Source organism: Cotesia glomerata, linkage group LG8, assembly GCF_020080835.1.
Source record: "Cotesia glomerata isolate CgM1 linkage group LG8, MPM_Cglom_v2.3, whole genome shotgun sequence".
Lineage (NCBI taxonomy): Eukaryota > Metazoa > Arthropoda > Insecta > Hymenoptera > Braconidae > Cotesia > Cotesia glomerata.
In genome coordinates this window covers 1727019-1739505 of record NC_058165.1, presented here as the reverse complement: position 1 = coordinate 1739505, position 12487 = coordinate 1727019, and the positions used below count along the sequence as shown (strand labels likewise).

Genomic DNA, 12487 nt, shown 5'->3' with positions numbered 1-12487 from the left:
TTAGTATTTATCACAAGTCATTGCTTATCAAATACTTTGACAATGTTAATCTTTTTGTATTGAATGATTTTTAGTTTCACTTCCTTCATGACAGCTTTGTCCAAATGATATAAAACCGTTTGATAAAATATCCCGGCAATGTAGTCATCTATCGTTATTAATCAGACATTATATACTTATATTTATATATTTATTTATACCCCCTCTGTTGCAACTAATATAAGAAATAAATATTTATTAAAATTAAAAAATTAGTAGGTGTGAGTAATTACTTTTAATTTTGAATGAAGTTATTGATTATGACTTAAATTATAATATATTACTAGGGTTACCAATCATCCCAAAATATTGGTAACCTCCTGATGTTGTTATTATAAATATCAATGTAAATATTTACCTATAAATAGTAGAACATACTTAAAGTTTAAATTTTTAATTTATTGTCATCATATTCTACAATGAATTATCGACTAAAACTTCAAAACTATCATACCCTAATACTTCTCCATCATGATCAAAATTACACTTATTGTACAAAGGAAATTCATGTCGTCCTAATTGTAAACTGCCGTTGTGTTGTGCGCGACACTTGAGCGTTACCTTTCCATTTCCTGGGTCAGAATTCACAATAGCGGTATCAAGAGTAAAATTTTAACTCCTTTATTGCAGAGGACTCTTGAGTATCTGAAAGCAAAGAAATTCGCTTACTACCAGGTTGATAACATACCAGTGAAGCTGAACGTTAACATACCACTTCATTAGGATCCCGATGGTTAGATCTATTTATATCTGACCAGATATGGGATTTGAGACATAATAAGGTCTAGTCATATCTGATCAGATACGACATTTTCCTCCCAAATAAATATTACTAGATCTGATCAGATATGACTAGATCTGATCATGTTTGACGTATTTTTCAACTCAGATATGGTTATATCTGTTTAGATCTAATCAGATATGACTAGATCTGATTATGTCTCAAATATTCGGTATTTATACATATCGTATAAATACCGAATCTTTACGGCATTTCCAAACCCGTGAAGGTGGTCAGATATAAATATATCTGGTCAGATCTAAACCTTTTTTCCCGGGTATAAGTAAGGGAAAATTCAAAAAACCGAAATTGCAATAAGTCCGATTCCGAAAAAAATATAACTTATAGGGTTTCTCAAATAAACGATTCAATTAATATAGTTGATTATTGATGTTAGGTAGTCTGTTTTTACAATACTTCTCTCCTTGTACCATTTTCCCAAAACTTACCATCTGCATATTTGTAGCACACTCCTTTCCAATTGTAGAATTTCTCCTTGCAATGACATGTATAATCCAGACATTCTGCGTTCTCAATTTTCGTGCAACCATTATCATTCTTACACTGATTTCCTAGACCTACCACAAACCAACCAATTAGTCTGTCATCATCAATTTTCTCTTCTAATCCAAGGTGACCTTACCTTTTGCTTTCTTGAAGCAAACGTCTTCAACCTGGTAGAAGTACTTCTCTAAGCACTGGCAAGTCTTGCTGACCTTATCACACCTGCTTCCATGAATTCTAGCACATCCAATCCTGTCCTCGCATTTGTCCGCCAACCCTACAATATTCTCCATCATCATCCCAATCATCCCAATCAGCCACTCTTTCTACTTACCTTTTGCGAACTTGGCACATGTATTCCCCAGTTGGTAATGGTCAGGTTTGCATTTACACTTAAACCTTGTGTTCTCTTCCTCCTTAAGTGAGGAAAATAACGCGCTTTCTTTCACTTCTTTGCAAATGGCATTTCCAATCGAATTGCAGTCATCGCCTTTGCAGCTGTCTCCAATTCCTTCAAGGAGCAACCATGTCAATAATCACTTATCATTATGGGTTCATCCCATTTCTGAATACTTACTTGTAGTATTGACCTTGCAATAAGTGTTGTCCTCTGCAGGTTCAAGTCCTACCCTACACTTGCAGACTTCGTAACAGTAAGTGTTGGCTATTGGGCAGTCATCGTCCTTCTCACAGGTGCCTCCAATCAACGGCATGCACTTACCATCGAACTTAATGAAATTAGCCACGCATTTGCAAGTCGATCCCCTGCACTCTGAGTTTTTTTGGAGGCAGTCTTCATTCTGTCTGCAGGATTGGCCTAATCCTCCAAAGACTAAAAAAAAGCTCTTTTTAACTTCCCGCTAAGAAAATCGAAGATTTTCAAAAATCGGGAAGTTATTGTTTTCACCCCGTTTTGCAAAAATCGAGTTTTCATCAGATCTCGACGTTTGAAGGTCATAGGAAGCTTCCCTGACTACTCTCGTGAGGTTGTCACGGTGTCTGTATGTGTGTGTGTGTGTGTGTGTGTGTGATTGAAAGTATGTGAACCGCTTATAACTTTTGAACGACTCATCCGATTTTATCGCGGTTGGTGCCATTTGGAAGAGCTTGGCTAAACTTAGATTTTGAGTGTAATTTAAACCGATTCAGATCAGTCGATTTTGAGAAATCTTAAAAAAACTAAGAAAAAAAATTATTTCAAACGTGATTTTTTTTGGATAACTTTTAAACGGCTCTACCGATCGATTCCGAAAACTAATCAGCTCTAGACAATGAAAAACCACGTCGATCGCCACCAAGCTGGTCAAAATCGGTTAACTCGTTCGAGAAATATCGTGAACGAAAGAAAACCGAAAAAAGTGTTTTTTCGAAATTACTCCGAAATTTTTGATTCGATCAATTAAAACCTGAAAATTTTTTATGAAGCTGATAAAACTGCGTCGAACGCCGCCAACTGCGTGAAAATCGGTGGATCCATTCAAAAGTTATTGCGGTTTGAAAATTCCAAAAGTAGTGTTCTATGAAACTTCTATCAGACTTTTGAGCTCGAAGAGCTCAAATGCATATAAATACTATCTCTTTGAGCTCAGCGAGCTCAAAATATCACATAAATTATATTTTGAGCTCAAAAATCTCAAAAACATCATAAGTACAATTTTAAGCGCCCAGGTATGGAATTAGCGGGAAGTTTCAGGGATGGCCTTTAGGGTGAACCGTTTTACTAATTTTTTTTACAGTATATAATTGTTTTATTCATTGAAAAGCAGTTTAGTTTTACATTAAGCTTCTAAAGTCTCGGGCGAAGTAGTCAAATTTTTAAAACTTCCTGAAAATTTGTAAATTCAATCTACGTAAATAATTAATAAAAAATAAAAATACGGTAAGTTTTCGGGGTTTAATCAAATAATTAGCTTTGAAAATTATAATTTTTACATGTAAAATGAAGAAACCACCAGCCGTGTATTTGGTTAAGAATTTAATGCAATTAACGATTTTAAAAAAATTTTATTTTCATTGAATTTGATTGAAAAAATAATAAGCTAACGATTAAAACAATAAAAAAGTAGCTTTCCGAAGGTATTACGGAGATATTTTATATTTTTTATGAAAAATCACTCGGAACTTGCGTTGTTTAAAGTCTTGTATTTGACTTGGCAACACCGCTTGCTTAGTTACCCATGCGCATAAGTAACCAATGTTTTTTTAATGCTAGAACATCTTAGTCATTTTAGTTAGACAGTAAGCATAAATAAATTTAAGGTTAGGGACACTCTTTTTGTGTTGTCAAAAGTATATACCGGTAATTCAGAGTGCTATATTGTTTTATTAGTCAATTAAATGTTAATAATTATTTAATAAGTAAATTTATCGGAAATTTCCTCAAAAATGTTATTAATTAATTTTAAGATACATAACAAAAGTATTTCTACGTATTATTTTTTTATAGACATTCTTTATACTAGGAGGGTACTTGGAACTCGTTAATAGGTACTTAGTGCTAATCATTTTGGAAGACACTAAAAATCGTTTATCGGTATTTTGTTACTATACAAACAAGCTATTAATTGATTTTGTTTTTAAGAGTCTTTTTTAACAAATAAATCCTCGACTGTATCGGGTAACCTTGAGTTTTTTATAGCGGAAATAATAATAGTCTTTAAATAATAATAACAATTGTTATTGACTTAAGAAACTCCAACTAATTAACGAGATTATTAAAATGATAATAATTTTTTTTTTAACTGGTTTAAGATTTATTGGTATTTTTTTGAACATATAACTGGTCAAATTTATTTTGTAAGGAAATTAAAATGAGATAAATTTATGGAAAATATATGGATAATTATATAGAATACTTATATTATATTTAAATATTCATACTACGGTGAAGATAATAAAACATCTCGTATTGCGCTCTGTATGATGGAATTTTCAGATCCTAAAATTGATAAAAATAAATAAAGAAAAAGGCTTGTATAATATTAAAAAGTGCACGACTCATAACTCTGTTTTAAATTTTTAATAAAAATATAAATTATATTAAAAGTTCTTATGAAAATCATACACAAAAGAAAAAATTTCTTGACTGGAGAACAAAATTCTTGGCTCAAGAAAATTTGTCGAGTGCCTGAAGGAAGACCGAAGTTGTGTTGGCCGAAGTTAAAATTTTTCGAAAAATTCTATTCTTGATGGAAGTCATTTTTTCTTAATTCAAATTATCATAAATACTTGATACAAAAAATTTTTATATTTAATCAAGATTTTTAGATACTTTTGGGAAGCAGCGCCACCTACTTCAGCTGAGAAAAAAATTTTCTCACCAATGGTGTGCGTCATTGTGTATTTCAATTTTTTTTAAGTCCTAATAAATAGATTTTACGAATTTCATTAAAAGTAAAATATTTTGCAACCACGCACACTAAATACGTTCTAATAGTATATTACACGCCTAGGGAAGTAAAGTAAGAAATGTCTCAGATCACATGTAATTGTCGGCCGAGGCGAAGCCGAGGTTGACAAACATGTGATCTGAGGCTTTCTTATTTACTTCCCGTGGAGTGTATACTATTTTTTTGCTCGACGAAGGCGGAAAGCGGCAACTTTGTTTAGCGCAGCGGGACGAAAGTTGCCACTTTCCGCCCGGAGGGCAAAAAAATTTTTTTTTTAATTTTTAAATTTACAATAAAATTTTTTTTAATTTCCGAAAATCATAAACAATCATATCGGTTACTTGGATTTTTTAATTTTTTTATTTTGTATCTTTTTGTAAAGAAAAAAAAAATTTTTTTTTCCTAATAGTCTTATGAACGTGGACTTGGCGCGACTTTTTTACAGTGAAACTGTTTTTGTTCGGTTACTAATTTCTAAAATAACTAAAATAGAAATTCTATAATCTCTAATTTCTAAAATAACTAAAATGAAATTTTATAGTAAATTTTAATTTCTAAAATAATTAAAAAAGAAATTCCATAATAAATTCCTAATTTCTCAAATAACTAAAATAAAATTCTATAGTAAATTTTAATTTCTAAAAAAATTAAAAATAAAATTCCATAATAAATTTCTAGAAGAGATGATTGACACCCTAAAATTTAAATTTCACAATCGTTAATAACTGATATTAAAATGTGAAATGAAATGAGGTAATTAAGTAAAGTCAAAAGTTACACTGATCACAAAAATTAATAAATTTTTGTTTAACTAAAAAATGTAATTAATTTTAAGATTTTATAATTTTCATAATATAAAATAGGATAATTTCAACGTAAGATTTTAAAATAAATAAATAAGTATTTACATGTCGGTATGTGTGTGGGTGCTCACACACACAGGCTTGCATTAGGGCGTGTCCTATTCGCTTTCCCAAAGGGAATGGGACTAGAGTCCGGAAAACTGTATCCTCATTGGATAGAAGTTTCCTCCGGAAAATATACAATCTGGGTCTGACTTCAAAACCATAAAAGGGCACGTTTCCATCAAAAAGGGGTCATTACTAATATATTCTTTTTCGATTTCTGAGTGACCAACTCGGTCATTCAGTCTAGTCATTATGTAGAATTTCTAACGAAGCGTGGCTACCCCGCTCGTACTATGTCTACTAAAATATTCGAACTTCTAGTGAATGGTTCGATTTATACTATATTCAATTTTGTCTAAAAAGCGTGGTCCTACCGCTTATATCTAAAATTCTATAACAACGTGGTCATCCCGTTTGTGTATTTTCAAAAATTTAATAAGTGATCAGTGAGAACTAAGAGGTGCTGTACTATTTGTAATCATTTATAAACCGTTCATTGTTTTCTATCTCAATTTAATCAATGTTATGTAAAAAAAATTAATTTAGGGAAATTAATTGATTTTACATTTAAATTATTTATTGTGTTTATTTCGTGGTCTTCGGAGTGGTGGTGGGGTTGCTCTTTATGTCCGAAACGAATTAAGATCTAAGTATGTAGCATCCTCAGCTAACAATGAAGATAAACATCCTGAATATTTATTTGTTGAAGTTTCAGCATCTCTGAGACACAAAATACTTATTGGAGTAATCTACAAACCTCCCAACATAGGGCATCTTGATGATCTAGAGGATGAGCTTGAAACTTTCATGGTTTCATACAACAATATCATATTATTAGGAGATTTTAACTCTGATCTTAGCAAAAAATGTTTTTACGGAGATTAGCTTCGTAGCTTTTGTACTAGCCTCAACCTGGACATTGTAGACTATCAGCCAACTCACCATTTACGTGAATCTGATTCGTGGATTGATTTCTGTATAGTTGACGATCTTCATAAAGTCTTGCAATCTGATCAATCATTGGAACCCTTCTTATCTAATCATGACGTAATATCTATTTACCGGGTCTCTTAATTGTTAATTGGAGGGAGAACCTAATGCCCAATTAGCTATCGAATTTCGGGGACTCTTACCCCCTCTTCGGATGTTTCGGAAAACTATTATAGTGGCGGTCTATCTTGTATATTGATGCACAAGTATAGGTCACGGTTATGCACTGTACATTTGTGATAATGGATAGGCGCATCTATACACACACATATGCACATAGAGATCTTAATGTTAATTTGTACTTTACTATATGAAAAATTTAGATATTAATATTTCGTAACTGAATTTTATTATATACGTAACTAAATTATTATATACGTAACTAAATTATTTAAGCGATTAAACTACAATTAAATAATGTATTTTAACAATCGACTAAAAATTCAATGAACAATTAGTCAATCATTGTTAATAATTAATTTTGTAGTTTCCGATTTGTTTATTTATATCTTTTAACATTTAAATTATATTTTACTTTATAGTTTTATTAATTAACTATTCATTTTGAGTTATTATTTGTCTATCTTTACTTCTAATTATTTATTACTCTTAACACGTGTATTAACTAAATTTATTCCAGGTTATAGTTTAAAAATGTTGTTTAAGGGTTTTACTTAGTATTTTAAAATTATTATTTTTCTAAACTTAAGTTATTATCTTTTTATTATACGTCTATACAGTAGACCAAAAAATATTTTTCTTAATGAGTTTATAATTACGAAAATTTCCCAGTCTGGACTTTAGTGCCACAGTGCATTTAAGAGTATCTTTAGATTTGAAGATTTCCAGATAATATCTTCCAATTTTTCTTTCAATCGGCTACAAGTTCTTTTACGTATAAGAAAACCCATTTATCTATTTAATCTCTTAAATGTACCTGGGCCCAGACTAATTACGGGAAATTCCCTGGGCCTCTTACAGGAGTCGAACGAGACACTTAATGATCACACTCGAATTATATTTTACAATCGTTAAAAAATGCAATAAAATCATACTCGAATTTTTTATAATTAACAAATATGTAAAGAAAAATTCTTTACATAACAATCAATTTAGTTTTGTATTGTATACTTTCAATTTCATTAATTTGTGTTCAATGTATTTTATAATTGAGAATTCTCATCGTATCATTTATATTAACCTTTCCAGACAAAATTAAATTAAAATCCCGGTCTATAGGTCAAAAGACGGGCCGAAATAAAATTAATTAATTAAGTCCGATCTGGACATAACAATATCAATATATAATATTAATACATAATATTAATATATAATATTAATATTTAATGATTAATATTAATGTTCAATATTCAACATTGCTATTTAAAATTAATATTTAATATTCATTTTTAATGTTAATATTTAATATTAATATTTAATATTAATATTTAATGTTACTATTTAATATTCATATTTAATATTAATATTAGGGTAAAATTAATATTTTTACCCTAAAATTTCAAAATTCATTATTTTACATTATGAGTCGTGCAATTTATTAAAAATATGTAATCTTCTACTCACATAAGGAAATCCTGGCCAACAATCAATGAAATTAATGTTGCTGTGGTCTGTCCAAACAAATAAGTAGCAATTCAGATAAAAATTCATTGAATTCCCTACATCATACTGAAGCAATATGGTGTATCGTCTTTCCGAGCCTACGACTTGCACTTGAGCTTTTTCGATCCCCAAATTAATAAATTTTAACGCACCCCTATTTTTTCCACTACTAACTAGCAGGTTCCAACTGTCCCGAGCTAATTTTAACACATCCTGATCATCAGGCTTTAGAGTTAATTCGTAGGTTTCCGTTATTTCCGAACAATCGGGAGTCACGGATAACGCTACGTTTGCGAAAATTACTAATATTACTAACGATATTTTCTTAATATTTTTTCCCATTTTTTTTTATACAATACTATTGCCACTTGATGTATTGTACTATTTTTTTGGTGGTTTATTACTTATAGTGGTTCCTTATCAAAGAGATAAATGGTGGAATTTGATGATTGGCTGTTTCTTACCAGACAATTGTAATTAAAGATGTCATACTTAATTAATATTATCTACAATTTTATTTTATCTACCAAGTAACTTATTAACATTCCGAAAATTGATATAAAAAATTACACTAGAATTAAAAAAACAATTGATTTTTTTGGGTAATACATTTTATTGTCCAAAATCATATAAATTTTTTTACATATGAACTTTTTTAAAAATAAATAAATATTTAACTAGCAACCTTGCAGTCACTATGTGACTGCCGTAATTTCTGAACTATAAATAAATAAAATTTTGTTTTATTGAAATTCACTGTACTTTCTTTAATATTGACGTTTTTACACGCTTTTTATTAGCTTCACTTGTATGTCAGTATGTAACTCTCCGTGGGTAATTTGCGCGCCTGAATATTTTTGATAATCAACAAATAATAGTTTAAAAAAACTAAAAAATCACGCTTTTATAAATAAACCAAACTAAAAAGTAAAAAATAAATAATAGTTTAAAAAAACTAAAAACACGCTTTTTATAGAAAACCAAACTAAAAAATAGAAAATAAATTTAAATTAAGAATAGTGTTAAAAATTTCAATAAATATAAATTAATAATAATGTAAATAAAAAAAATGTATTTTATTTTAAAAAAAGCGTGGGGTGCTTTTTAAGATATTATCAAAATGATAATCACTCTACTCATATCTGTCAATAAAATATTTATAACTATTGACACCATGCATCTCACGCTTTTTTTAAAATAAAATACATTTTTTTTATTTACACTATTATTAATTTATATTTATTGAAATTTTTAACACTACTCTTAATTTGAATTTATTAAAATTTATTTTCTATTTTTTAGTTTGGTTTTCTATAAAAAGCGTGTTTTTAGTTTTTTTAACCATTATTTATTAAAGATATAATAATAATAGAATTTATTGCCCAAAATTAGGGGTACAATAGCGGACCCCCGTTCCGCTTACAAAAATTACATACTTAATTTTAGCTATCTTATATTCTATGTACATCGAGTCTTAACCTAGTTACAGAGATCGAGAAATCAGCGCTATCAATATATATACATCTATCACCTTATTTAACTAAAAGAAAAAACAGAAAAAACAGAAGCTTATTAAAGATATAAGCTCATCGCGATGTTATACTCAACAAGAGCTTTCATTTGAGTACCCACATGCATTTCTGATATATTTTTCATACATGGGTGATTCTCTGTAAGGACGTCTTAACAAAATTTGTACAAAATTGTCCGACCAAATTATTTTTGATTTTATTAGAAAAAAAATTAACAAGGGCTACAAAACTATCAGCTTAATCATAATAAATAAACAGCCGAATTAATTTTTGCTTTTTCGATATTTATGTATCTTTTGCCATATAACATGACAGGGGACTGTTTTTTTTTTTATCAAATTGAGAAAAATCAAGCAAACTATTTCAATGCATTCAACTTTTCGAGTTCTCAATGAATGTTTACATTAATTAGAATAATATTAAGACTTATGGATCGAATTTTATAAATAAATTATAAATAAAAATAGTTGCCAGGGGACTGAGTTTTCAAGTGGCCCAGACACATATTTCCAGCACAAACGGTGCTTTGACACTAAATAAAATGCCGATAAAGCGCTAACAGCCCTATGGTTATTAACTCAAGGCTAGTTAGATCCTTATAAACCTTACAAAAGGTAAAATAACGCGCTGGGATTTTTTTTTGGCTTTGAACTTCTGGCATGGGACTGTTCTTAAAATGCCTGGGACAAACTTTGGTTTAATGAATTTAATGAAACAAATTAATTTTCGGTACTTTTTATTGAAGAAGATAGTTAGTTAACTAATTAAGTTTATAGACATTATGGACCAAATTATATATCATGGACGAATAACTTGAAATTTAATCTTAAAGTTTTAATTTTGGGAATGGGACAGCCCAGGGGACTGTTATTTCGGTGGTTTACCAATTTATAGCAAAAAAACCAAAATTTATTTCATTTTAGTTTTCAATGCTCCAAATAGAAATGTTTTTTTACTGTTATAATAAATTTTTTTTAGTCACAAAATAACAGTTTTTCTAATAAAAAATACTAACTGTTGGATAGATCCAAATGTTAGGCACAGCAGTAGAATTCTCGTTAACATCTTTCAATGTTTTTCTGAAACTAAATATTGGATTAGATTTTGAAAATAAGAATTAGGAAAACGGTTAAGCCTGAAGGGCATCCCGGCAACTTCCTGCTAATTCCATACTTAAGCGCTCAAAATTGCACTTATTATGCTTTTTGAGCTCGAAGAGCTCAAAAATATAATTTTTGTGTCATTTTAAGCTCAAAAGTCTAATAGAAGCTCTATAAAACACTATTTTTTGAATTTTTAAACCGCAATAACTTTTGAATGAATGAAACGATTTTCACACAGTTGACGGCATTCGATGCAGTTTTTCAAGCCTCATAAAGAATCTTCAAGGTTAAATTGATCAAACTTCACGGAAAAAAGTAAACTGTAATATTCACTCGCATTCCGGTTAATTTTTATAGTTTCAAACAGTAAAGCGGATATCGGGGTGGCAAAAATATAAATATTACAGAACTTAATGTAGAAACTATAGAAGTCACAATTCATAATTTAATATCCAAAATAAGTGATAAGTAGCTGTCACTATAGTAAATAACGACTCTTTCATCTTAAAAAATTACAGTTTCAAACAGTAAAAATTGCCATTTCAATATATAGTCGATATTATGAGGAGAAGGGGAACTTAGATGAAAGAAGGGGTCTCACTCTGAGAGAATTTAACATTTGAAACAGTAAAAATTATACTTTTAAAATATACATTTTACCAGTCCAAGCAAGTCAATAATTACCGTTTGATCTTTAGCGTTGCGTTTAAAATTTACCATTTTACTTTGTAAATATTGACGTTGCTGGTATTAGAAATTTACTAACTTTATTTTATACTTTTTACATATCATTGCGATCATTTTTTAGGTACCAAATGATAAATATCAAAGTCTGACTTCTTAATTATTATACTTTAACATTTTAGACATTTACATAGCGAATATTACTGTTTGAAATAGTATTTTCTTCCATGTAAAGAGTAAATTGTAACGTTTAAATGGTAAATATTATAAAGTGAATAGTAAAATCACGAGTTTACTGTTTGAAATGGTAATTTTTAGCAGTTGATCATTACTTATTATAAATCGACTGTTATTTATTACAGTTTAATTTTTTCCGTGTAGTAATTTCGAAGTAATTCCGAAAAAAAAACACTTTTTTTGGTTTTCTTTCGACAACGATAACCCACGAACAAATCAACCGATTTTGACCGGCTTGGTGGCAATCGACGTGGTTTTTTGATGTTAAGAGCTGATTAGTTTTTGGAATCGATCGGCAAAGCCGTTTAAAAGTTATTCCAAAAAAACCTCATTGCAAAAAAATTTTTTTTGTAGTTTTTTTGAAATTTCTCAAAATCTATCCGTTCGAATCAGTTCAAATTGTATTCAAAATCTAAGTTTGGCCAAGCTGTTTCGAATGAAAAACAAGCCCTTTTGAAAATCTTCGATTTTCTTAGCGGGAGGTTAAAAAAATAATTTAACTTACCTGGAACTCTTCTTTATAAAACTTTTGTTAAAAATGTTGAAAACTATTTCTAAAAAAATTTTTTACAGCTGTAGAAGTTTAATTAGATTACCCTCGAAATTCTTAGTTCTGACGGTTATCGATAAATTTTTTATTTATATCCCGTCGAGGAGAATTACAAATCATAAGCAGCTGGGAAATAACTAATGGACA

At 29.5% G+C, this 12487-nt stretch overlaps 1 long non-coding RNA gene across 1 annotated transcript; it reads right to left on the bottom strand.

Annotated features, from left to right (window-relative positions):
- Positions 1-1257: 1257 nt before the first annotated feature.
- On the bottom strand, positions 1258-1835 carry LOC123270572. The gene is made up of 3 exons (XR_006510630.1): positions 1659-1835; positions 1464-1601; positions 1258-1398 (listed from the first exon to the last, which is right to left on the bottom strand). It is a non-coding gene; the product is annotated as an uncharacterized LOC123270572 (long non-coding RNA).
- Positions 1836-12487: the final 10652 nt, after the last annotated feature.